We start from the raw sequence: 21129 nt of genomic DNA, 5'->3' as shown, positions 1-21129 counted from the left end.
GTTCTTCGACCCGCTCTGTGTCCGTTCGATCTGTTGAGAGATAAAAGCGTCACTAGTAACCAAGGAAGAGACATATTTGTGCATTTCTTCACCAAAAACAGTGCTGGTTTTTTGGCAGTCAGTTGTGCCCCTTGATGGTGGTGTGAGTGGGAGGTGAATTTGATGTCCGGTCACCACCTGGTGGGGTGTGAGGTGGTGGTCCGACCCTGGTCTATTCCTCAACTCAAACAAGGCGAAAGGGAGGCAGTACAGCCAACTCTTTTTGGTTGTTTGTTGTATTTTTGCTATCTCTTCTTTTAGGAGGCTATTGAGGCATTCGCAAACGCCATTTGCTTGTGGGTGATACGCGCATGCAAACTTATGTTTTATTCCCAAGATTACAATCATGTATCTGTAGCCTTGACATACATTGATCATGTCAACGTAGTCAATGTGTAGGTGCAGGAAGGGTCCTTCAGGCCGGGGTATGGTACCTTTGATCACTTGCTGCGTGTGACCGGCCGTAAATTGCTGACATGTGAGGCAGTTGCTGATGAGATTTGCAACATGTGAGATTAGTTCGGGGCAGAACCATGATTCTTTTATCCATGTAGCAATTACTTCTTTCCCTGTATGTGTGGGACAGTGTAACTGGGTCAGAGCTATTTTCAATAGGGCCAGGGGCATCACAACTTGTCCTGTATTATTCTGCCGCCATAATACATCTGTGGGTGACATGGTGCATCCTCTTTTTACCCATAGTTCTTTTTCTGCCATTGGTGCTGCTGCCTGTAATTCCATGATCTGTGTCTCTGGGATGTGTGTGTACCCATCCTTCATCAACATCTGTCTTACCCCCCTTATCTTTTTGTTTTTCTGGGAGGTCCCAAGTCTTGCCAAAGTACGCAACATGTTTTGCATGTGTGTCTGCTTTTTCGTTACCTCTTGATATTGGGTCATCCCCATTAGTGTGAGGCTGACACTTTACCAATGCTACCTGTTGCGGGTAATTAATTACTTCTATTAGTTTAGCCAGTAAGAGTGCATGTTGTACCAGAGTACTATCTGCTCTTCTGAATCCTCTTCTTTGCGATTTTATCAATCCTGAGTGTACTGTTGACGTAACATATGCACTGTCAGAGTATATAGTTACTCTTTTCTCATTGCTTTTTTCTAAGGCCAAAATGAGTGCTACTAGCTCTGCTGCTTGCGCTGAATAGTTTTGAGGTAATTGTACACATTTCAATGGAACGTAAGTCCAGTCTTTCCTCAATCATACTACTGCTGCTTCTGTCCTCCTTATCCCATCGCTTTGGTTTTCTGATGACCCATCTATGTACATTATCCCCCCCCCCCTTCTAGGGCATTTTCTTCCACTTTCTTGGTACCGGAGTACATTTCAATAGCCTGTGTGCAGTCATGTGCGTGCTCTCCATATTCCACTACTTCTGCTATGAATCGTGCTGGGTTAACATTACTGCACCTTACTATTTTGAGCTCTGGTCTGGAGAGTATAATCTCATAACCTTTAGCTCTTGGTGTTTTCAGTGTGGATTTTGGCTTGTTCAGTATTGCACAAAGAACGTACTCCACGTACAATGTGGTGGGGCATCCCATTGTGATTGAGGAAGATTTTTGTACTGCAAATGCTGCAGCAGCTAGGCTCTGTTCGCACGGAAAGCGGCCCATCATTACAGGATCCAAATGCCCACTGTAAAATGCCACTGGTATGTTCCCCATGGTTGTCTTTTGTGTCAGTACTGCTTTCAATACTGCAGTATCACAATGTGAAAATATGGTGATTTGTTCTTCATAGTTGGCGTAGCTAGTACTGGTGCAGTCGAGATGGTGTGTTTTAATTCATTGAATACCTCTGTCATTTCTCTTGTCCATCCCAACTTCCTTCCCCCCTCTGTGCTTCTCTAATGGCCTCGAGCAGTGGTCCTATGTATGAGCTGTAGTCAAAGACCCATCCCCTGCAGTAGTTGCACAGGCCCACAAATTGCTGCAATTATCTTACTGTCTGCGGCTGTGGTGTATTTGTTATTGCTTGTGCCCTTTGTGGTGCAATGTTCCTTCCTTTTTGTGAAATGATATGCCCGATATAGAGCATTTGTTCTTGACAGTACTGCAGTTTCCCCTTGTCAACCTTGTACCCTTTCTCAGCCAGTACTGTGAGCATCTTTACAGAGTCCCTCCTGCACCTCTCCTCAGTGGTGCTGCAGATGATGATGTCATTCCATTTCAATGTTCCCCAGATCCATTTTTATTACTCTGTTAAAGATAGATGGTGACTCGCAGTACCATTGGGGTAGTCCAGTGTGATTCCACTTTGTGTTGCCGTATGTGAAACTTGTTAAGTCTTGTGAATCAGGGTGTAGAGGTATTGAGAAAAAGGCATTCTTGAGGTCGATCACAGTGAATTGTGACACCTTTGCTGGTATTCCGCACAGTATGGTGGCTGGGTTAGCTGCTATGGGGTATTCTGCCTCTACAATATTTTTGAGAGGCCTCAAATCCTATATGAAACGCCAGGACCCACCTTTCGCCCTGCGCACAGGATACACCGCAGTGTTGCATGGTGACTATGATGGTACCAATATTCCTCTATCCACTAGGGCAGTTATTGTTTTATAGATCCCTTCATCAGCCTCTTGATAGTGGGTGCTGCTCAGCCTGGGCAGAATTGCACCTTTCTTTAGCTTTATTAGTACTCCTCCAATGCTTTTTATGCAGCCTATGTCATATGGACTAGTAGTCCATAGAGAGGCGGGTGCTGCTGCTAAATCTTCCTCTTAGAAGGGTACTTGGGTGGGGATAGGAGCTTCTAGTGCCATTGTCATTGTCTGTGCTACCTCCTTGTATGTCACTCTCAACCAAATATAGACGCTCATCTGGAACACCATCTCCCCATCATCTGCACCATCTGAGAATAGTTTCTCATCTGATACCTGCATTAGCCTGCATCCTTCTGCTAGTGCTATTGCAGCTCTCCATGCTTTCCCCTCCCCATCCTGGGCTTGGACTGCAATGGAGTCTGTGGTTGCCACTATACTCTCTACATCCGCTGATATTATAGCCCCTTCCTCTTCACTGGTGGGTGTTTCTGGTCTGAAAAGGTAAGCTGCTGGTCTCCCCCACACCTTGCCCTCAATTCCTGGCAGCCATGCTATTGCTATGTCTGTTCCATACTGGAAGAGGTCCCCATTCACTGGTTCGGCCCTTGCTACTATTTTGCCACAGTAAGCTTGGAGTATGTGTCGTGCTGTGAGCATGTGTATGCCTGGTGTGGAGCACACTATTCATTTGTCATTAAAGGATATTGTCATGTTCAGTCTGCTCATGATGTCTCTCCCTAGTATGTTTACTGGCGATTGTTTTGGGTATAGCAGTGGTAGAGACAGGTCGTGATCTCCAACAGACAAGGAGATGTTATCAGTTAAAAGGAACCAACCCTCGAGCCACAGAGAATCCTTCAGTGTGCATAGCTTCATCTGGCAATTTGAACTTCCCCTCCTTTATACAGGACTTACTGGCCCCTGTGTCAACTAGGAAGGAGAATGTTTTGTCACCTATCGCCACCTTTATGCGTGGTTTCTCTGCAGGGTTAGGTCTGTTGACTGCCCTATTGTGGGTATAGTGACTGTAAGCTCCCTGTGTATGGGTTGTGACCCAATATTGTCACCCTCCCCAGATGTGTCTGTTGTATTGGTGTATCTCCGGGTAGTAATTTATTGTTCTGTATGTGTGTGAGCTGTTGTGCTGTCTGGATGTGTTGTTGCTGCCTGGTGTTGTGCCTGTTGTGGTGGTGTGTATGTTTGTAGTTGTTGCTGAGTTGGTGGTGGTGGTGGTGCCTATTGTTGGATTAGTGTTTCTGTCCCCTGCTGCGGCTGTTGTTTTTGGTAGAATTGTTGTCCCCCATTGTAACCCTGTTGCCCTTGCTCTTCCCAACCTGATTGTGTCAGTCTTGCTCTGCACTTGTGGGACATGTGTCCTATTAGGCCACAGGTCCAACACATTGGCGGCTCCCGTGCTTGCCATGGGTATCCTCCAGTGCTCTCTAAGTACCCCCGTTGTCCATATTGGTTGTGCCCCCGGAATCCCCCCTTGTTGTGGTGCTGCGGGTCCAAATCCCCTCCCTCTCATTTGCCCACCTCTGCCCTGGTAGTTAATTGTATACCGTTTCCCATCTGTGCGTATCCATCTTCCATCTGTGCTGTGTATGGTGGGGGTGGTGGCATTTGCTGTGTTGTCATTTGTGCTTGCTGCAGTGATGCTATTTGTTGTTGTGTAGTGTCTGGTGCCAGAGTGACCTGGGTGGGGCCTGTTATCAGCGCACCTTCCATGCCATATTTGGACAGTTTCTTTTGGACCAATTTCGCCTCTTCTGCCTTTCTATCTTCCTCTTTCTGTTTCATTTTTTCTTGCCATAGCCTACAATGGTGTACTATTGTCAGCTGTATTTCTGGCCATTCCTTTGCTTCAATTCCTACTAATTTCTTTAATTGTCTCTGCACTGGTTCTGGGAGACCTTGAATCAATATGTGGTAAAAAATTGATAGTGTTTTGTCCCACGGTTCCCACGTTTCCAGGCACCACTTCTCCTGAACTTCCTGGATGTAATCAACAGGATCTTCATTCTCACGCATTTTGCGTGACGTTATTGCTCCTATGTCTGAAGTGTCTGGGTATTGCACTCTCAGCACCTGGCACAGTGTGTGTATGCAATTTGCAAATGGCGCCCCATCATGTGATGTGTTGTGTATAGTTACCCCTGGGAATCCTGCCCCCTTCCAAATGTCATCTGCGTCACCCAGTATTGCAATTAACAACCCTTTACATCACCCACCGCTAGTTTTTGCCCTGCAGTTTGTTTTTCCATTTCATATATCCATTTCCCTGCCCCTCCACTCAACGATGGAAGCCTGCATTTTATGTTTTCTTTGTCTGCATGTTTCTACGGGACATATTGTGGCCTTGCTCACCCTCTCTGTTGTAATGGCATTAGAGTGTACTCCTTCACTTCCCCTGGCATTCTTCTGTGCAGGGATGTGTGCGGGTATTTGCTCTCCTCTTCCATGTCAAAAAGTTCTTCAATAAAGTCAGTAATGTGTTGTATTACTCTATCACCTCCTATGCTCTTGCTCCTCCTCTGTTGACCCACCTGACCCTTCCTATGTGCATCAGCTGATTCTTCCATTCTGCATCCTGGAAGGTCTCTGTGTCTATAAACATATTGCATGTGCTGTGCTGGCGATGTCAGTGGCCGTGGTGTTCTTTGTTTTATGCGTCTTTTACTTTCCCTCCCTGTGTTATCTTCTTCCCATGTCTCACATTCCCACGATGACCCGCAGTCTGTGTGTGTTATGAATAATTTGCTTTGCCCTTCCCCACAAGATCCCTCCTCCTCCTCACTGCAAAATCCATCTGAGAATGTCAACCCTGTACCTGGGCATTTTCCCTCCACTGTAACTGTCTTTAAGTCTATGTCTGTGTACTCACCTATTTTCTCCGCACCCCTCTGGGCCGGTGTGGTCGCTACCTCCTTATTGCTACATGCACATGTCTTGACACCATGTTCCTTGCTCGTCTCTCCTAGCGCTGTATCGCTTTGCTGGCTCGCCTCACTACTTACCTCTGCTCTTGCTCTACAAAGTTCATTCATTATTGTGTCACTTACCTGTTCTAGTACCATTTCCTCTTCCTCCTTGTTGTTCCATATTCCGCCCTCCCTTGCCAGTATACTTTCTATAATTCTCCCCTCCTCATACTTTCGTGCACTTTCCGATATAATCTTCTTCCTCCATAGTCCCATCTCCATGTCATTTTCTTCTTGTTCCTCTTCTTTTCTCCTTACCTCCCGCTGCTCCATGCGTGCCACCCTTTCTGCAATTCCCCTTATGTGGTCCTCTTCTTGTTTCCTTCACTCTTCCTCTTGCTGTTTTAACCCCGCCTTGTCCCCCTTACTTCCTTCCTTCTTCACCTTCCTTTCCCGCTCTTCCTGCTCGAACTGTCTGATCAGCACGCTCCGTGCTTCCCTCAGTTCTGCTAATTCCACCTCCAGCACCTCCTGTTCCCCCTGCGTCATTCTTCCTTCCTCCTTTGTAGTTGCCCCGCACCCCCTCTGTGTGTATTTACTTACCTTCTTTACCGCCTCTTCCTCCTCCCCTGTTAATGTCCCTCGAAACTTCAGTAGCACCTGTGCTGCTATCCATTCATCTGGTCCTATATTTGCTAAGTCTATTTGTGCCCTTTTTTCTCCCCCGGTGCTTACCTGTGTTTGTTTCGCATCTGTTGCACTCCTCGCACCTACCCCCTTTTGATAGCTTTCTGCTTGCGTGTATATTGATGGGCTGTATGTAGGGTTGGAGTATCCTTCAGCTGCTGTTAGTTGTGCTTGTATTGCTTCCCTCAACTCTCTCATTTGAAACAGCCCCTCCATTTCCTTCTTTACTTCTTTAGTTATGGGTGTCTCTTCCTCACCTCCTTTCTTCACCTCTGCAACTGTGAACGATCCTTCTGATTCTTCCGCACTTTCCTCAGCACTGGGTGTTTTCCAGGGTGCGCTGATCCCGCCCTCTCCGCTTCACCTTTTCCTCCTTTACTCCCTGCATTGTGAACATCCCCAGTACCCCTGGTGCACACCCCTGGAACATTTTCCAGAGGTCGAACACTTCTAGGTGGCTCGCTAATTTATTCCCCTTGTATGTGCTATGTAGATACGCTAGCAATGAATGCTGAGTGGACATGTCAAAACTGCCGTTGGTCGGCCATGGTATCCTTATTTTGTTATCTGACCCTTGCGTCCATTCGATACTGTACTTTATCATTTCATCTCCGTGTGGTGTTGTTAAGGTGCTGGCCCTATACCCTGCCCCTATCCCATAATACACAGACATCTTTAAAACTTTACTTTCTCAGCACCACCGTTAGCTGGCCCCGTAATTTGGGGTCTTCTGATTTTCTGCTGCGAGGAAAAGCAATTTTTTAATACAATACTTTTGTGCTGGGTGCCATCGCCCTCTTTACTTCTACAGCAATGTCACCTTCCCTTATGCTCCTCCTACCGGAGCTAGGGCCCCCTTTGACCTGTGGCGTACAAAGTCCCCTGCGGCTGTGTGCCCCGCGTGGCGTGCTTTTGAGCTGCCCCGCCTTTCCTGTGCTGTCGCTACTTGGCACACCTGCAACATACTTCGAACTCCTCCTCCTTCTCCTCTGCCCTCACTGCCTCCCACCGGCCGCACCACCTCCTTGTGCGACCCCCGTTGTTGAGTGTGTGTCGGTGTTCTCCGTGCATGGCGCCTCTCCCCCTTCACCCTTCCCTTACCGAGTGTCCCTGCCCCAATCATTCTTGGAGGAAGAAGATCGCGGTATCCTATGCAAGCCCTATGGGTGACGTCACCAACTACTACAGGGGGTTACCGGTACGTACAATTACAACAAAAATGAATGCGTGCCATATTTGACAATCTTGTTCCCTGTTATCCCCACAGCTGTCTTCCCACCACACCTGGAGTGGAGTATTCGTCAATTACCTCATTATTGTAACCAGACTGCGCACGCTGCGTCACCTCCCGTGTGATACGCCCCCTCTCTAGCAGAGCTTAACCAGCCAATTATCTTCTGCACTGAGAAACAATCTAGCTACCGCCTGCCGGAATACGTCATCTATTCAGAGAGCTAAAACACTCAATCAATAGGAATCTTCATCTATTCATTGATCTACAACGCCAACTCATAGGAATGCCACGCTCCCTTTTAATACAAGTGTCTGCAATCTTGACCAATCAGCGTGATCCGCCAGTCACATGTAGGTGCTTGAAGCCCCACCCAGTCTGCTCTGTAACACTAGAGGGGACAACCCTCAAGCCAGTCCCTGCTACACCTTACACACTGATCGCCGTTCGATGACCAAAATCTTTTCTTAACACCATGTAAGAGCCACCTGCCACCCTGTTTACAGTTCCTCCCACCTCCCGCACACCATTGTATTGCTGGTTGTGTGTGCCATACTCACATCGAGTTCTCGCCTGCCGGTGCCGGTCGACTGCGGGCACCCCTCCCAATCAGCTCGCTGCCTCCCCTCGTCTGGACCACGCCTGGACACTCGCCAACCGCGGGTGGGATACTTCTCAATTCGGCTCCCAACGGCCAATCTCTGGATTGCGCTGTCCGGTCATCTCGCTGTCCTGCAATGGTCCTGTAGTCCTCCAAAGGGGGCAACGGCAGAGGGGGCCGTGTTGCCGGGCCACCTTGACGCAAGCAGCCTCACTGTGATCTCCCTCAATTTCAGCAGATTTCAGCAGTGCCTCCAACTTGTCGGGGTCATTTCCTGGGGGTGCCAGCAGGGCTGTCCACGGACATCTGGGGTTGGGGAGGCCCCAACTCCTCTTGTGTCCCAAAGGAGTATGAGGCACACACAAGAGCAATGAGTTACTGCTGTTTATTACATAAAACAGGCAGGGACGAGCTCTCAGGTCACGGGCATCCGGGAGACCTCTCGATCATGGTGGGCTCGCAGGTCCTTTTTCTCTCTGTATGACGTGGCTACGTGCGTCATCTGGGAGAACTAGCCCCAAACCTAACGCCACCTCGGGTTGGCTCCCCGAGTGTTAGGGTCAGTCTAGATACATATAGGAAAGATTGTTAGTGGTGGAGGAAGGGTCAGGTGGTACGCTTGGGCCATCCCTAATAATCGCTACAAGAGAATTGTTACAAGGGGACAATTAGTGATTGGCTAAACTATAATGGCGTCAATGGTGTGCCCCTCATGTTCTGATTGGTCCACCCACAAGCCCCCAAGCCTGGGACCATCGCTGTTCCCAGCTCGCTGTGCACCTGGTGCTGGCAACAAAGTATGACTATGGTCAGTGTCAGACAATGGACAGGTCTGACTATTAGCTGGTGTGCATGCCTTTCCCATCGCTGTCAGTGTTTAATTTGTCACTTCATTGTTCCAGTATGTGTATGGTTTTAGTGGCGAGGAAGCGCCTGCAAGCATGTGCACAAGCTCTTCTGGCATCTTGCGTTTCTGCGGTGCTGTAGTGGCCTATGTGAAAAAGCAACAATGCATGTGTGAGTGTGAGTGGTCCTCTACGTCATAGCACTGAGTATGTTCTTTGTGTGGATTGGTGTGTGTGTGTGTGACCAATGTGCTTGGTGGCACGTGTGTTCATGTCCGCTGGCTATGTCGTCATGACATCTCTAATGATGGTGGTATTTTGTGGTTGCTGTCTAGTCGAGTTGATCCATACGGTCAGTATCAGCTTCAACTGAGGCTCCGGCACGTGGTTTGATTGACGGGCAGCTTCCCTGGCTGTGTGGGGCATGGCCACAGTGGATCTTGATATCTGGGGCGGCTGTGAGCGGGTCGAATTCCTCTCACAGTGGGTGCTTGGGTCATAACATCCTAGGCCATGGTCTGGATGAGAATCGGGGGAAGGGTCGTCCCATTTTCCCTCTTCATACTCTTGTTCAGAGGAGAATTGCCTAGCATTTCAGTGCTGGACTGCCCTAGGGCAGGACAAAGACTGATATGTTTGGGCTATTTCTTCTCTGTGAAAGGTAGTGAGCTAAAGGCTCTGGGCAAGTTTCTCGTAATCAGGACTAATGTCTGGCAGAGGGACTCCCAGGACCCCCCTTTTTAATGTGGGTTGGACGCTTAGCTTCTTGATCAATCTGTTGAGGCATTTGCCTAATCAAGGTGAAGAGAACCTGTACTAAATTGATCAATATCTGGACAATTCGTTAAGAAGGAGTCACCTGGAACTCTGCTGGGCAAGCAGTCTGCTCCAAAGTTCGCTTCCACAGAGGTGGATACTGAGATCTCCAAGGAGGAGGCAAATTCTTCTCCCTAAACTTCTAAATAACATATTTGGAATGAACAGCTGGATGGACTGGTCCTAATGCAAATGAAACCTCTGGTACCCAGGACAAGTGGTCTCTAAACACCTTCTTGGTTGGGAAAGGCACAGTATACAACTCAACCTGCTCCTGAGACCCTGGACTCGATCTCCCAGCAACTCAGAAGCCCAGAAGCAACCCAAGACCTGTTTTCCAGATCATGATGCTTTTCAAACTGGATTGACTGTGCTCAACTCACTTCAAGAGGCTACAGTACCTATGGTGCTTACTTTAGTACTTTATGCACTGCAAACTGCGTGCCTGCATTTTAAGTAATCTCAACATTGATACCCTTTGAAGGCAATCGCCTTGCCTTGACTCAATCTTCAGTTCAACTCTGTGGAACCAACCATCACACTGCATCTTCATCACTGACTCTATCGAATAGAAGCATGTTCTCAGCCTGATCAAATGTCAAACTGACTTGCTGGAAAATATCGACTTGCCTATTGCCAAAGTCGACATGGCCCAGCAGAAGTATTGTCTTAATGCCAACGCGACCCACTGGAAGGCATCAACATGCCACATCTTGAATGCTGATTTGTTCCACTGGGAGTCCATGCTTCAAATCGTCTTGCTACCCACCATTGGGAAGCATGTTTCAAACATTGCAATACCAGCTCAACTGCAGCACAGTCCCCAGAACCCTGACTCAATGATGTTGAGACCCAAAGCAAGCATTACATGGTATTTGATGTAGTCATGTTATCTTGGCATGCCTTAAATGGCCCTACTGACTTGTATACCCTTCTTCTATACATTTTTAAAGACATCTTCATTCACTTTGACATTTGCTTCTGGAATCATTGCCTGATCACCCCTTTCTACAATCTCAAAATGCCCCTTTTATTCTAAAGGCTATATTCCTTGTGTTTTCCCCTACACGGGTGGGACATCAGCCGTTTTATTAGTTGCGTGCATTTCCATTAGATTCATTAAATATCATATTTGTATAGGATTTTGGTACAACAATACTATTGTTGTTTTGTTTGCTTCTGTTCCAGCAAATAACCCTCGTGAAGATTGCAGCCTGCCATCTGACTGTACTTCATTAAAAGGCAAAAGAGGTATACTGATTGCAGTGCACCTATTTCACTATGATAATTGGAGTCGCTGCTGTTATAATGGAGGTGTGAGGCTGAGCAGAAGTTGTATTTACTTCTCATCCCTCTGCTCCTGCAGACCAGTAGTCATTTAATCACAATGCCATTCAGTGGAGCCCTGTCTTTGCACATATATGATCTGTCCGAAATGTGAATTGGGTGTCTTTGGGCAGACAGCAGGTTCACACACAATCAGGCACATGCCATTTCAAGAGCACTGGTGAATTAGAGAATAGACGACTTGCCTGAAAAGCGTGCAGCCCCAAGAGCTGTGGAGCTGATCGCCCCCAGCAATGTCGAAGTATTTGAATATTATTAGTTTATCCCCATCCATTGTTAAACAAAAAATCCTTTTGCACTATTCAGAGCTCTTCAGAGATATGTTTATCATAGTGTGTTATGTACAGCAGACCTCAACTGCTATAGTTCTCAAGGACATCAATGCGTCAAACATACATAATAACAACCAATTTGCAGGTGCTCTCTATTTTCTGGAAAACACCAAACAACTATACTTTATTCTTTGAATAATATTAATATTTAGGTGGGCAGAGGTATTGAATAACCATGACCACTCCTGACTGTCATTTGCCTTTGAATAGGTATTGAATATTGCTTGAGGTTGTTCAAGACTTTCAATTGCATTCTAGGACTTGTAGTCCTGGATTTATAATGGGCAAATCTGAATGACTAATTATGCTGGACAAACGTATCCTGAAAAGAATGGGGCATGTTGGCATGTAGGTGACTGGAAGGAGTATGTTGTAAATGGATGGGTGTTTAATTCTACTCGATCCAGCGCAGTACATACACTAGTCTTCTCAAACAAGTGTTATTGTAAGAATGTATGCACACGTAGCCTATGGAAAGATGTAAATATCTTTATTGTTTTGTTTTATTCATGACTTGAATTTCTTTCTTTCTTACCCTGTTGTCTATGCTCCAATGTCACCTGGCAGTAGTGGGTTCAGGTGCTGCCCATCTGCTCCGCCCCTAGCCTTAGAGAAACCACCAATGGGACTATTTGCCTGCATTGTCATGTCAAGTATACAGGAGTTACGCTGACAAAACTACTCCCACTTGCAATAATGCTACTACTAAATTAGTCAGCAGATTGTATTAGTATGCACACAATGTTATATGTCGTTTACAATTCGAACAAAATCAGGAGAACCAAAATTACTGTTTAGCAAGGGAATGCACTAATATATCAGAAATTGCTTCTCAAGCTCATATAAAAGAATTAGTACATGAAGAATTAGTACATAATAAATACACATCACTTCTCTCAAAATACTCTCATATAATCTCATTCGTACATAAAGTGTCTAGTGCTTTGAACTGAAAACAAAACTGAATATGAAAATGAAATAAGTTGCAAAAATCAGGCTACAAATCGTCGTGTTTTCTATTTAAGGACTCAACTGTCTGTATGCCTGCCCTCCATGTTTCGTTCCATTAGGCACATGAACAGTCATTTGAACTTCTTCAGGGGCTAATCTACACCGTTTTATAGTGCAGGGTTCATTACTTTCTCTACTTGAATGTATGGATTGATTTTCAATTTTTCAAATGGTCAGACTTCTAATACGATCTGGACCATGCAATTGGTTCTAATGTTGCTTGGTTTCTTTTATACAGCAAATAATGTTCTATCAGACTTCGGTGTTTGCTTGGTTATGCTCTTGATCGTCCCAGTCCTTCTCCTTCTCCTTTGTTCTAATCCTCCTTCTCATTTGACCCAATCCTTCTCTTCTGCATTGCCCCCGTACTTCCTCTTCTCCTTCATTCGAATCTGGCTCCTCTCCAGTGTGAATTCTTTAATCTGTTTCCAGCATTTGTCTTTCTTGGGGTCTCTCCAATGTGGCCCGTCCTCAGAAGCTGAATCCTGTGTCCGAATAGGACGTGAGAACCCTGCATTACTGGAAACCAACAACTGCAGTCGACTTGCTTTTCCTCTCCTCTCAGCCAACCTTGAACTGGGAATCACTAGATCAAGAATAATCCCTCTTCCCAAGGCCTCAGGTTCCCTCCTCTACCATTGACATTTCACCCGATCCCTCGATGGTCGCTGAGCAACATGCACAACAACCACATATTGCAACTGACAGCCTCCTGCTGCAGAACTTGCTTTTGTTTTGTTTGTTATTGTTTAAAAGTCTGATATGGCTAAAATAAACGTTACACACTTAGTGATATAATGAGAAATGTAGAATTGAAATACATCACAAGTGAAATAACTCAATTTCAGTTATTGATTACATTATTCCTTTCTTCAATAAAAGTGCACAATATTAGTGATGTTTAGTAATGTTAATACTAGTGAAAGTTGTTATGATAACTTCCATTTTTAATGTACAGATTATATTTTTATAACATTGTGTGCAGATCCTCTTGCTTGTGTTTAAAGAAGTTGTGAATCACCCTACTTCACCCCCTGATAGTTAGACCTGGACTGCTCTGTCAACACTACCACTTGGAGGGCCCAGCGAGCTTGATGGAATCACTAACAGTACCTAAGTCAGCAAAATACACCAAAATACAATGAACAGAGGGCAAAAGGAACATTTCCCTCACAGTTGACTAGCATTCTAAAAGATCTGAAGGGAAACCTGTTTGAGAAATCTCAACTAGAATGGTTATTACCTGGTTATTACCTCTCTTGGAAAGGTGATCTATAGCAAAGAATAATCCCTTAGAATAGTCAGCAAGTAGCATGTATCCCATGAGCAGTACGAGTGGTTACAGAATGTGGCATGAGTAATGTTATGCATATACTTGTGAATGGAATGTTGACTTTATGATGCAAGTGACTACTCTCTGAAGTCATTTGGGTGTTGACTGTCATAGGTGATGAAAGCACAAAACAAACATGCATATTTAATCCTTCTAAGGCCTGAACATCTACATTATTAGAGTGGTGATGAGTGAAGACTGAACCCTCAAAAGGTACAATACATCATTACTTTGAGTATAAAAAAAGGAATTGAGATAGTTTAGCGCAAATTAGATTTATACATGTGCAAACATTTGCTCATTATCCGATAGGCTGTTGATGTTCTGGTGTGTTGAAAAACAGTCAGCGAGAATGCCTATTCAGTCATTGCTAACTATTACCACCTGAAAGTGGTCTTTCACAGCAACCAGCTGCCCATGACTTTGACAGTTGGGCAAGGTGCATCAATGAGGCATTGGTGTAAAGAGCTAGGAGAGTAGTCAGTGGGCAATTATGGGCAATTGGCAAAATCACGTTGAAAGTCGGCAGCAAAGTGGAGCTGTGACCGATTCAGCAGAAAAACATGGGTTTGAAGAAGCCACCCTGAGAGTCTTAGAATCAGCAAAACCTGGCAGCATATATTGGGCAAGGCTGCACGTGCTGGGAAATACACCGATGATGAGACTTGTAAAATTCACTGGAAAGTGCAACATTCATTCTGTTCCTGCGGAAAAGACCGGGACAAAGCCCACCAATTATGTTTCTGGTTGGTCCCAGAATATGGTAATTCACTATGATGATACTATAGAGTGAAGAAACATTTCTCATACCAGGCTTGTCAGATAAGTGGGGATGGATGGATGACAGAGGTCATGGTACTAAAGAAAAAGACAACTGTCGCAGCGGCCAGTGTGTGTGCCATAAGGCTTTGGTACGGTGCCAACACATTGACTATGGCATGTTTGGGACTTAGCCATTAAGATAAATGTTTGTGAATTGTTGCTGATATGGTTTTATTTGTGAAGGACTTGTTTGCTTGAGTGAGTACATTCGTTTTTAAAATCATGGCCCTCCCTCTGATACTCCAGAGGGATGTAAGTTACTTCTCACTATGCTATGCCATGCGTACTTAACACTATCGTGTTTAGTTAGTTTAGTTTAGTTAGTTTGCATCTGTTGTTTGTCAGATAATTGTGCAAAGCCAATGTTGGACATGTATTTATTTTGTATGATGATTTTTGTAAGTGGATGAGAAATTTGATATACGATGAGGATCACAAGTGGATGAGAAATTTGTTGTACGGTGAGGATCAAACGTGTTCTAATAAGGTTAGATGAACATTGAAGTCTTCAAACTTGCAAATGAATTTAGGAGAGGTGATCATTTCTCTCCAGTGTTTAGCTGCTGTTAGGTCTGATTGAGTTTGAAGATGTGCAACGAGACACAAGCAATGCTCTGATGTATGCGTCCGACAGATGCACTTGCTGGGTGTGTTTAGTTTTAGGGAATCCTACTTTATGTCTGTAATTATATAAACTAGGTCTATGTGCATAATCTGTCCTATTAGAATTACGAGAGCAGATACAAATATAGATAATGAGTGTGATGTACTGGATATGCCTATGAATAGGATGTTCATGATGTGAGTGAGTGTTTGCTGAATGGAGATGATTCTCATAAGATAAACTGCTGGGTGTCACCTATGAACGTGCTTACCCTCAACTACTTACTTGCATAAAAGATTTTTAAAAAAATGTAGCAAAGAAATTAACATCTTTCTTACTTTTGCATCTACCTAATTGCCCCCTGATAATGGGGTGCAGATGAACAGCAGGGAATAGTGAGGATGTTTGGAGGAATGTGGACAAATGTGCCCTAAAGCATTCCCTCACCCAATCTCGCCATCCACAGATGAAATGGTTGATTATTATATAAGCCAAGTTATCAATGGAAGGATATTGCACCAAACCCACTTATGCCATAGGCATGTCTCCACTAATTTATCTAAAGTAAAGGAAGAGTGGAACAATGTTGACTCTCTGTAGATAGTGAATAAGCGAATTGCCAGTTGAGAATAATGAGAAGAAATAAAAGACACCATTTCACCATAAACAGATAGACGAGGCACCTTGCATGAATGTGGGTGAAATATTGGTGGGGAAAAATTCTTTAGAGGTAACAAAAAGCAGCCTGTGATTTACACACAAATTCGATCTTGTTAAGTAGAGAAAATACTTCTGTTCTAAATAATCATAAATCTTGACCTTTAAGACAAATACCCTTGATCAATGTTGACATTGCATACCCGCTATCGAATGACACAGAATCAAAATGAAATGGCGCAAAACAAATGTTTGCATTGAAGTTCATAAACAATTCTGGGGTAAGATGTGTTATACTGTGAATAATATTCCATTCTTCCTGATCTCTGTATGGCTCTTGACAGTCATTTTACTGTAAGTCCATCTACCAATGGTTTGTGGTCTGTTGTTATGGTTAACATTTGGCCGCAGAGCTACTTGTGGATGTGCTCTGCCCACCAAAGGCAAGCCAACAGGTCTCCTTCTAGGATTTTATCAGTTTGTGCCAAAGCACAGCACCTCAATTCCTCAGTATCTGACCCTGATTCATCGAATCCCACACACCGAGCATCCCTCTTCACTGAATCATTTTAGGCAACTCGGATGGCTACCTCCCTTCTGCTTCCTGTCCAGTCCCTGGGGGCCTCTGCCCCCATACCTCACTCTATCCCTAATCTGACCTCTCAATGGATGTTCTATGCAGCCCGTACACCCTGCTCACCACCCCCGGCAGCTGCACACCCACATTGATGGATTACAACCTCTAGCCTTCTGCTCCATACCAACTCTTATCTGTGTCTCCTCCCACACCATCCAAGCTGTCCTGCCCCACAACGATCCTCTCCTTACCTCCTTTTTTACACTGCTGTATTGCTCTGTCTCTTTCTCTGCATGCTGACCCTACTTTCTAGGACTATACATTTGATGCACAGACATATAGGCGGACCAGCCTTCTGGTAATTCATACTCAACGAGAATGGATTCAATTAATCTCTCTTCTCCGAATATGAGTAGAATTCGTTCTAGTATAGGACATCCAGACTCCTTGTAAGTTACTGTTATTGATGCTTAACACATAAACCTTTTATGTGGTCTTTCTCATTGCAAAAATTACTGCCTCCAACTATTTTATCCGGACATCCACCATAAGTATTGATGGGCAGTATACTTCATACCCTCTGAGGCTTGGTTCATTCCAAATTCCTTCTTAAATTTGTTCTGACAGTTTCTTCACACCCCTTCCACCAGCCAAAATCCATTATTTTCTTAATTATGGCTATGAATATTGACATATGTTTACTGTAAAATGTGAACAATCTGCAGATGGCTTTTTATTTCTTAAAATTCTACTTTAGCTCCCCTTAATTAAGCAGTCCTTCATTAGCTTGTACCTCTCTTTGCTAGGCATATGCCCTAAAATCTCTAATTACTTAACTCTAAATACGCATTTGCTTGGTTCTATATTAGGACCCTGACATTTAACCTTTCCAATATGTGTTCAGGTTTTAGGATGTTAAATGTTCTTCCTTGTAAGTATGTCAATACATTGTATTGATACCCAAGGGCCTCCTCCAAACCCTCCATCATGAGTGTTATTACTCTCTGGTACATGGTTTATGATGATGCTAATCCAAATGGCCTTCTTTGGTATCTAAACCTTCCAAATGGAGAGATAAATGACATCAGTGTCCTATTCCTTTTCACTACTGGTGTTTGGTGGTATGCAGCACATTGTTAGTGGAGGTGTCTGCCCCTCTAATAATAGTATATACTCTTATATGATGTGTATTGGAATTCTATCTGGCGTAGTATTATCACAACAAACATTAAGTTCTTTATTGCAATGTACAATGCATGGTTAGTCATAGAGAGCCTACTGGGATCTCTATTTGAATACAATTACTGAAGATCTCCAGTAGTATTACTCTGTATATTATATTGTATTGTGTGGATTTAATCTAACAACATTTGTCCTCAGAAACGAATGTGATGAGGTGTCTGCTTTTTACTTCGATTTTTTTTATGTCTTTGAGATTATGATGAGTTTTATGAGTTAATGAATTATTTATGTGATAATTAATCTCTTACAAATTGTATGTTAAAAATGTGTGTTTATGTCTAAAGTTTATTTATAAACTATATCACATTGATAAATAAATTAACAAATTCAATACATGTTGATGTGGTTATTGTTATCCCTAATTTCTACACCAACACTGAATTTATGATGTGCCTTTCTAGCTATGCCAAATGAGAGCAAACCACTGAGCAGATTCTAGTGGTTCTATAATTCCCTAGTTTGCCAACTTCTACATTTCTGTTTCAACTTATTTTGTAAGGACAAATGGTATGCATCTGGCTTTGTGTACCACAGGTATAACATCTTACTTGAGCCTTATCTTATGGGCATGCTCCTTCACTTCCCCTATTGAGATGAATCCTGACAACTTCAAACTGTTATGATTCTGCCTTATATAGAGATTCTAAACACCAGGGTAAATCACAACCTCTTTTTACAACCTCCCATTAACTTAATAACTTTCATTTTACAAATCAGTTAAAGTTAACCAAAAATAAAAAGACCAAAAACATTATGGACTTCAGAACCCATAATACCTTTGATACTGAGACGAGGAACAGTTAATGAAGACCATGAAACATAATGAAGATCCTAGTGGTTGTAGTCAGAAGCACCTGGGCAGGACATTTAAATTCAGTAATGAGTTTCAGGTGAAGGAAGGAGACCCTGATGGATTAGCAGAGGTTGCTGCATTACCGAATGTGGGATACGCTGTGGAAGCCGGAGAGGCAACAGCAGAGGCCGACGTGCGAGAGAAAGCATGGCTGTGCAAAGAAAGCACAGCTGGAATCGTCCAAGGGAAAAGGTGCATTGTGTGGGAGACGAGCTACCAACATGCTGTGAACCACTGCAGTAATGAAGCAGAACCATAGACCTCACAGAGCCGTCAGAGCTCTACCTAAGGACTGTTCTCTCTGCAACAGTCATACCAGAGCTGGCAGCCATGCAGTCATGCAGACAGCTGCACTACCCACGAGTGAACAGGAGACGCAAGGAAAGACTGGTGACCCCAGGGCACTCCAACCATGACAATTAAATGTAACCAATGATTCTGAATATCGAAAAAGTGAAATAAGGCGCTAGGGCACAATTCCTCTAATAAGGGATTCCAATTAGGGGAAATATGAACCTGCATTTCAGGAGCCAAGAAGCCACAGAAATGTAATACAAAAACAGCAGGGGTGCAGCAACTCTCCTTATAAGGAGATGATTGTAACCCACATTGCCAGAAGCCATTGCCAGAAGCCACAAGGCCGCAGAAGAGTGATACAAATGCAGGAAGGGCACACCTCTCCTTATAAGGGAGACCATTTGGGGGATGATTGTAACCCGCATTGCCAGCTGCCAGGAGGCTGCATAAGAGTAACACAAAAGCCACAGGAGCACCACTCTTTTTATTTGAGATGCCAATGGGTAGAAACCTGGACCACAAATGCTACTTTTTTAAATGTGAAATACATCCCAATCTTTTTGGGGAATCATTTGCTGTAGATCTAAAAACACTATTGTATCCTCCTGCTCTTCAAAAATTAAGAAGCACAGCGACTGAAAGGAATCTGTGATTCTTTACAAAACACACATGCGAGGAGGTGCAGCCTGGCAGTGAACCCTGAACCTTTTTTCTGCTACCTGAAGTCTGTCTTTGCCTTTCATTAGGCACAGGGTTTAAAAACCCATTCCGGCCGCGGAGCAGCCGCGGAGAGCTGCGAGGAGGTGCAGTCTGGCAGTGAACCCTGAACCTTTTTTCTGCTACCTGAAGTCTGTCTTTGCCTTTCATTAAGGCACAGGGTTTAAAAACCCATTCCGGCCGCGGAGCGGCCGCGGAGAGCTGCGAGGAGGTGCAGTCTGGCAGTCCGCTGCTGGCGTGTTGGCTGATTGCCCCCCGGACCGCTCCCTGTAAAATTCGCCTAAGTACAAGAAACTAAGAATTCTCTTGAATATTATACGGTCACTTGTCACCGATTGCAAACTGTGTGCTTATGGAGGACCCTCCCCCCCCCGATAGAAGAGCCGAGCTAGGGCCCACTAATTACGAAGAAACTGGCCGAGTGCTAAGAAGTGGTCTTCTAACACTGAAAATGTCAATTGAACCACACGCACGTACCAAACAAGAAATCAAAAATAAAACGACGAACATGCAGCAAGTAGGAATGCCTACACGCTCACCCCCGATTCCTCCCCTTAGATCTCCCCACCGGCATCAACATGACCTACCTTGGAGGGAGGCCGCGTCGTCGGACGTTGGGCCCGCTGGCACCGGAGCGAGTCGAACGGCCGAGGGGTGTCCTCTCTCCGGGGGCGGAGACTTGCCGCCGGCTTCTTGGCTGGGCTGTGGGGGCAGAAGCGGGATCCCGGCGGTGATTGAACTAACCCCGCCACTCCCCGAGCGGGATGCCATCGGGGTCGTTGGGGGCCCCTTTTCAGAGGACCTGGGTGTGGAGGAGAGGGGGACAGGGGCAGGCCTCATTCAAGCATGCCCGGGATCGAGTCCGGTGCTTCAGGAAGCAGAGGGTGGAGAGCCCGAGACCGAGTGTTGCCGCAACCTGCCCTCTGGTGGCAGAACGGAACCGCTACATGGAGCAGTGAATTCAGATGAAGTCAATGGCAACAACCTAACCACTGAGAAAGGATTGAAGGAATTTTTGTATAAAACTTTTGCGAAAAAATACACTGGTGTGGAAAAAAGCGCACCCTGCAAAAAACCAAGGATTGAAAGTGAGACTCACCCAGTGATCATAAGAGCCGCTTTACCGAGCCCTGACTTGGATTTAACGGACAAAAGGAACCATCATTGCTCCAACAGAACTTTATCATACCTGGAGGACCCTGATGCAGATGTAACAGATGATTTGAACATCTTGAGAGAACACAACTGGGGCAAGATATACACTTACTCAACGACAGAAGCACAAGACGGATCTCAGTCCAAAACAGCTTTGGATCATTCATTCAACTTCCGAAAAGATGGTGATGAAAAGGTAAACATTCCAGATTTCAAATCGAACGAAACATCATTTAATCAAAACACAAAATGTCAAGGGGAAAAAAAATCTAAGCCAACTGGCTCATCAACACCCAACAATAGATTACCATCAAAGACACAGACGAAAAGAACAGGTAAAATAATAACCCTGACAAATAACCTGATCGGAAGGTTCTTTGAAAAATTGGGAAAGATCCCACCGGTGAACCGGTTTGAACTGTCCGACCTGGAAATCTTGGAGGGGATCCCCCCCATCTCCCCGAAGAAACGTACTTAAACAACC

The sequence above is a fragment of the Ambystoma mexicanum genome, chromosome 6p (assembly GCF_040938575.1).
Source record: "Ambystoma mexicanum isolate Mex_15411 chromosome 6p, UKY_AmexF1_1, whole genome shotgun sequence".
NCBI lineage: Eukaryota > Metazoa > Chordata > Amphibia > Caudata > Ambystomatidae > Ambystoma > Ambystoma mexicanum.
Note: the sequence above shows the minus strand (reverse complement) of the source record.